The sequence below is a fragment of the Petaurus breviceps genome, unplaced genomic scaffold, assembly GCF_028583685.1.
Source record: "Petaurus breviceps papuanus isolate PSGF00001 unplaced genomic scaffold, PetGlider_PUasm1.0 213, whole genome shotgun sequence".
Taxonomy (NCBI): Eukaryota; Metazoa; Chordata; class Mammalia; order Diprotodontia; family Petauridae; genus Petaurus; species Petaurus breviceps.
The window spans coordinates 11,513,639-11,521,138 of record NW_027185860.1 but is presented as its reverse complement, the minus strand read 5'-3'; positions in this window follow the sequence as shown (position 1 = coordinate 11,521,138).

Below are 7,500 nucleotides of genomic sequence, written 5' to 3'. Positions count from 1 at the left end.
ACTCTTTGCAGATGATATGATGATATACTTAGAGAATTCTAGAGAATCAAGTAAAAGACTACTTAAGACAATAAATAAATTTGGCAAAGTTGCAGGATATAAAATAAACCCTCATAAATCCTTGGCATTCCTGTATATTTCTAATGAAATCCAACAGCAAGTCCTGTATATTTCTAATGAAATCCAACAGCCAGAGATAGAAAGGGAAATCCCATTTAAAGTTACTTTAGACATTATAAAATATTTGGGAATCTACCTGCCAAAACAAACCCAGGACCTATAAGAACACAACTACAAAACATTTTTCATACAAATAAAGTCAGATCTAATTAATTAGAAAAACATCAATTGCTCATGGCAGGGTTGAGCTAATATAATAAAAATGACAATGTTACCTAAATTAAATTACATATTTAATGCCAAAACTACAAAAAAAAATTTAAGAAAATTCATTTGGAAGTACAAAAGATCCAGAATATCAAGGAATTAATGAAAAGAAATGCTAGGTAAGGTGGACTAGCTTTAATCTGTATTATAAAGCATCAGTCATCAAAACTACTTGGTACTGGCTGAGGAATAGAGTAGCGTATTTATGGAATAGATTGGCCACGCAAGACTCAGCAGTCAATGACTATAGTAATCTACTGTTTGATAAACCCAAAGACCCCAGTTTTGGGGACAAGAACTCACTATTTGATAAAAACTGCTGGGAAAACTAGAATATAGTATGCCAGAAACTGTGCATAGACCATTATCTAACACTAAATACCAAAATCAAGTCTAAATCAGTGCATGATCTAGGTATAAAGGCTGATACTGTAAGCAATCTGGGAAAGCAAGGAATAGTTTACCTGTCTGATTTGTGGAGAGGGGAAGACTTTATGACCAAACAAGAATTAGAGAGCATTATAAAATGCAAAATGGATAATTTTGATTACATTAAATTGAAAAGCTTTTGTACAAACAAAGCCAATGTAACCAAGATTAGGATGGAAGTGGAAAATTGGGAAAGAATTTTTACAATCTATGTCTCTGATAAAGGCTCATTTCTAAAATATACAGAGAATTGAGTCAAATCTATAAGAATACATGTCATTCCCCAATTGATAAGTGGTCAAAGGATATGAACAGGCAGTTCTCAGAGGAAGAAATTAAAGATATCTATAAGCATATGAAAAAAATGCTCTAAATCACTAGTGATTAGAGAAATGCAAATCAAAACAATGCTGAGGTACCATATCTCACCAGTCAGATTGGCTAAGATGACAAAACAGGAAAATTATAAATGCTGAAGAGGATGTGGAAAAATTGGAACACTAATGCATTGCCAGTAGAGTTGTGAACTGATCCAAGCATTCTGGAGAGCAATCTGGAATTATACCCAAAGGGCTATAAATAATTTCATATCTTATGACCCAGCAATACCACTTCTATGGTTGTATCCCAAAGAGATCACAGAAGTGGGAGGAAGGCCCATATTTATAAAAATATTTATAGCAGCTCTTTTTGTGGTGGCAAAGAATTGGAAATTAAGGCGGTGCCCATCGACTGGGGAATGCCTGAACAAGTTGCGGTATATGAATGTAATGGAATAGTACTGTGCTAGAAGAAATGAGGAGCAGATGGACTTCATATTTACCTGGGGAGGCTTATAGGAACTCTTTCTGAGTGAGAAGAGTAGAACCAGGAGAAATTTGTACACAATTACAGACACAGTGTATGTGTGATGACCAACCTTAATAGAGTGGACACTTCTCAACAATGCAGAGTTATAAGTCAACCCCAAAAGACTCATGATGGAGAGAGATGTCTACATTCAGAGAAAGAACTAGAAAGAACTGAGTTTGAATCCAGATTGAAGCCAACTATCTGCTCTTTTTATTTTTCTTGTTTGGTTTCATTTCTTCTTTCCCATTTTTCATTCCATCTGATACAATCCTTCTTTATAACCTAAATTTCTAATTTGAAAGTATTTGCAGATCCTATACTTGATTGTATGCCACCAATTGGGGTGGGAAGGGAGGGAGGGGAAGAAAATTTGAAACTCAAGGAATTGTGGAACTGAATCTTACAAACTAAAAGCAAAAAAACAAATTAATAAAGACCAAAAAATTAAAAACAAAAAAATCACTTCCTGCAAAAAAATAAATAATTAAAGAAAGTTGTCTTGAAGCATTAGAACAAGAGTGAAAAGTAGATATAGAAAAAATCCATTGATCACCACCTGAAAAAAGATCTTGTGAGGAAAACCCATCGGAGTCAAATCCAGAAACCCCAAGCTGAAGGATAAAATATTATAAACAATAAGAAAAAATACAATTTAAATATGGTAGTGCCACATTGAGAATCACACAAGACCTAAAAGCAGTGCAACTAAAAGACCACAGGTCTTGGAGCACTATGTCTCAAAAAATGAAAGAATAGGTGTTCTGGCCAAAAATATCATACCTAGCAAAGTTAAGCATAATCCTGAATGCAAAAAAAAAAAAAGGATATTTAATGAACTGTCAGACTTTCTGAACTTTGTTTAAAAAAAACTGAACTTAATACCACCTTTGACATATGACATAGAAGATCTAGAGTAGAGCTAAGAGAAATATAATGTACCAAAGACTATTTACAAGGGACTCAGTAAGGACAGACTATTTACGTTTCATGTATGTAAAATGCAACGCATACATCTAAGATTGTTATGAGTAAATGGGTAGAATGTAAGAAAGATTGGGGTAGAACTGTATAGGATATGACTTTAGAAAGCAAAACCATTTGTTAGCTAATTAGCTAATGTTCATCTAATTAAAGAGTAATTGCTTTATACAAATGAAGTGTAAGAGGAAAAACTGACACAGAAGATTTAGATAGGACAGGAGGGCTATTGGTTCTGGAAACCTTTCATTGGGAATGGGTTCAAAAGGGAACAGTACATAGATATCTAGATGTGTATAAAGGCCTTCTAAGTTCAGAAAGAAATAAAATACTAAGTGGGATTAGGGAATGGGGAGAGGATAAAGGGGGATCTGTAGAGGGAAGCATGAGGGAACATGTTAAAGGGGGTGTATAGAAGGGTGTTTACATTAATGAGAATGGGAGGACAAAGGGTGGATCCTTGGCAAAATGAAGGGGATCATCTCTGGTGGGGAGGGTGAGGGAATAGGCTAAAGGAAGGATTAGAAGGATATTTGGGTTTAAGGGAATGAGGGGATAAAGGAGCACAAGGAGCAGGTAGAAGTAAAATGGAAGAGTTAGGAGGGATAGGAAATAAGAGATCCATAAAAACCAACATAAAAACCAAGATGAGGAGCAGAATTTGTTAGGGATAGTATATGTTTGTATGTATGTGTATATGTATTTATGTATATGTATGTATATGTGTATCTATATATCTATATCTACATATAAATATATCTGTGCTTAATTGTAGCCTTCTTGGGGAGGTGGAGGGTGGGAGAAAGGGTGGGGGGAGAACAAACTAAGAAGGAGCAACTGGGTAGCATAGTGGAAAAGGCACCAGCCCTGGAGTTGTCAGGACCTGAGTTCAAAATCTGACTTCAGACACTTAACACTTACTAGCTGTGTAATCCTAGGCAAGATCCCAATTTCCTTGCCAAGATTTAAAAAATAAAAATATTTTCCTACTGTCATTCCTCATCAAGTAAGTAACAAATTAATATATATTTGAACTGGATTGTATTAGAATACTTGGCTTCAAAAACTGCTATTTTCCTTCTTTTACAATAATATGTATTTAATCGCAGCATGTAAAAACAAAAGCCCTTTCATAATATTTCTCTACCACCACTGCTATATGTGTATGTAAGTGTGAACATCAATTTTTCTTTTGCTTTTTTTGGAGGGCAATTGGGGTTAAGTAACTTGCCCAAAGTCACATTGGCTAGTTTTTTGTGTTAAGTATCTGAGGCCACATTTGAACTCAGGTCCTCCTGACTCCAGGGCCAGTGCTGTATTCACTGCGCCACCTAGCCACCCCTATCAATTTTTTTAAATTAAGTACAAACATAATTTCATAAACTAAAGTTAGCATTTATCTGAGAAATTCTTAGCAATATTTATTTATATTTTAGGACAAAGATATTTTTCAGTTATGGATAAGTGACTAAATTTAGACAGAAAAGGTAAAAATACTGATGACAGTGCAGCAGTCTTCACTACTAGGCTGTAGTACACCTAAATTGAGACGAAAAAGAAAATGTGTTGAATCATTTTTGCATTATGGATTTACTTCAAATAATGATGATGGTGTGGAAAAATCTCTTTGTTTAATTTATAATGAGGTTTTGGTTACAGAGAGCATGAAACCAGCCAATATAAAACGACATCTTAATACCAGTCATTCAGCGTACTCAAATAAATCAAAGGAATATTTTGAACTTTTAAAATCTTCAAATAAAGAAAAAACAATGTTTCAAGAAATTTGTTGCCATTAACAATGAGTATTTACTTGCATCTTATGAAACTTCTTACTTAATTGTAAAAAAGAAAAAGCCTTATGTGATGGGAGAAGATCCTGTGTTACCTGCTGCTTTAAAGCAGCAAGGTAAGAAATAGTTCATGGGCTAATGTGGCAATATGTTTAATACAATTGTACATGTATAGTCTATATCATTTTGCATGCCATCTTGGTGAGGGGGGAGGGGAGAGGTGGGAGAGAGGAGGAAAATTTAGAGCTCAAAATCTTATAAAAGTAAATGTTGAAAACTAAAAATAAGTAAATATTTTTTTAAAAAAGAAATAGTTCATGGGGAAAAGTTATGGGGATGAAATTCATAAAATTCCTTTATCAAAAGATACTGCTCCCAAAAGAATTTATGAAATTAATAATAACCAATTCCAGCAGCTTATTACCAAGCTTAAGGGCAACCCAAAGTTTGCAATTCAGTTATTTGAAACAACTGATATTTCTAACATAGCACAGTTGTTACTTTATGTGAAATATGTTTATGAAGGAAGCACTCTTGAGGAATTATTGTGTCCTTTGGGAAGGGCACAGAAGAGGGGAAGACAGAGATCTTAAAAGTCGATGAACTTTTCATAAATGAAGGTTTCCAATGGAACATTGCGTTGAAGTCTGTACAGATGGTGCTAGAGCAATAATGGGCAAGAATGTGGATTTCTAGCAAAGGTTAAAGCTGGTTGCAATGAACATGTCTGCTGTGGGCTGCTCAGTGTCCAGCACTCAGCATGATTTGGAGATGTGAATAAGAAATGACCAGGCCATGTGGGTAGTTCAAGAACGAACAATGAACTCCATTTATTGATTCTTAGGACAAGGTTTTGATAGAGCAATGAGGTAAAGGAAGAGGACTCAAGTATACGTATCATTATCTTAGTCTGTCATATCCTGGAAGTAGCATGGCAGTAAGACCTTTTGTTCTCTAGGTGCCAGAAAGTCTTAGGAAAAGTCAGTTAACTCCTTTCATATGCAGTCACAGTACAAAGGATACTCTTGCAAGCTGGCTTCAAGGCCTGAAGCTGTACCTCTGCAAAGGAACTGACCACCTAAGAATTCAAATATTTTGGTTTTGAACAACTAAAGACTTGGGGCAGAGCCTGTTGGTGTCAGAACTCAAACAACATCCTTATAAGTGTAACCCATATCAAAAGAACTCAGGAGCTAACTTGAAGAAAAGTCTCTTCTCAAAGAGGTCTTTGATATTTGGGTCCACTGACATCAAGGTCTCTTGGGCTCCCAACACATGTCACTTTTATTCATTGCATGATCCATCCGGAGACATTCATAATCAAAAAGTTATCACCCGAGTTAGATGTTGTGTTTCTCGATACTGTCAAAATCATTACCTTCATTAAAAGCCATCCCCATAACAGTCATTTTGTTTTCAGATCTTTGCAAAGGCATGGACTCTGATTACAAACTTATTACCACATGCAGAGATAAGGTGGCTCTCAAGAGGACAAAAGTTTAAGTAGATTATTATTTTTATTTTTTGCTTTTTGGCGGGCACTTGGGGTTAAGTGACTTGCCCAAGGTCACATGGCTAGTTTTTGTGTTAAGTGTCTGAGGCTGGATTTGAATGCAGGGACTCTTGACTCCAGGGCCGGTGCTCTATTCCCTGCACCACCTAGCTGCCCCCTTAAGGAGATTATTGAAATTGAAAGATGAAGTTGTTATATTTTGACTGAACAGAAGTCCAATTTTGTTATTTTTATAATGTTTTATGGCTTTCAAAACTGTGATATGTATTGACATTTTTTTTTAAAACTCAATGATTTAAATATGTTGCTTCAAGGAAAAAATGTAGCATATTTATGTTAAAAGATAAAATTGAAAGTATTAATAAAAAATGTTAACATATGGAAGAATAGGGTGGAAAATGGTTCTTCAGAAATGTTTACAGCTACAGATGATTTTATAATTGAAAATAACCTTCCCAAAGATATAATTGTAAGAGTTATAATTGATTATCTGAAGTGCCTGGAGACACAGTTTCAGAAATACTTTCTCAAATTTTGATTCTCAAATACTAAGTTGGGTTCATAAACCATACTCAATTGAAATTAAAAACATTAGCCATCTGTCATTAAAAGTTCACAAAGAATTTACCAAATTGTCAAGTGACACTGTAACATCTTCAGTAACATAACAAACTTGAGTTTCCTAAAAAATCCTTAAGTGAATTTTGGCTTGGGATTAGGTTAGAATTTCCAACAATTTCTGAAATAGCCCTAAACATACTTCTGCCATTGTGAGCTACATATTTATGTGAAGCAGCATTGTCAGCATTGACGATTATAAAATTAAAATATCAATCAACTCTCAAAAATGTTGAAGATGCTCTATGTCCTGCAATGCCAAATATTCTGCTGATTAAATTCTTGAAATAAAATTAAACAAGCACATCTATCTCATTAGTATACAAATTTCCTTTCATCTTTAATAAATTTAATAAAATAATAACATAAATATTTAATAATTGTATAAAATTATATTTATACCAAAGAATTGTTTTAAAATAAATTTATTTGTGATTTATTATCAGTAAATGTTTGATTTGTATACCTATTTTATATGCCTATATACCCAGGGGCACATAAAAGTTTCTCTGGCGAAAAGGGCTTGTGAGTGAAAAAAAGTTTGGGAAGTCCAGTGTTAGAATGTGGAATCTTTAGTGTATGTTGTTATTTAGTCATTTTAGGCAAGTCTGACTCTTTGTGATGTCTTTTTGAGTTTTCTTGGCAAAGACAACAGAGTGATTTGCCATTTCCTTCTCCAGCTCATTTTACAGATGAGAAAACTGAGGCAAACAGGATTAAGTGACTCACCCAGGGTCACACAGTCTGTAAATATCTGAGGTCAGATTTGAGTTCAGGTTCTCCTGACTCTAGTCCTGGCATTCTGTGCCACCCAGCTGCCCTTACCTTTAGAAGTAGAAATGTGGTGTTAAAATAACTGAGATAATAGGAAGTAATGAAGCTGGAAGTTAGAAAGGGAGCATAAGTGGTGTTACAGAATAAGGTAGGCCC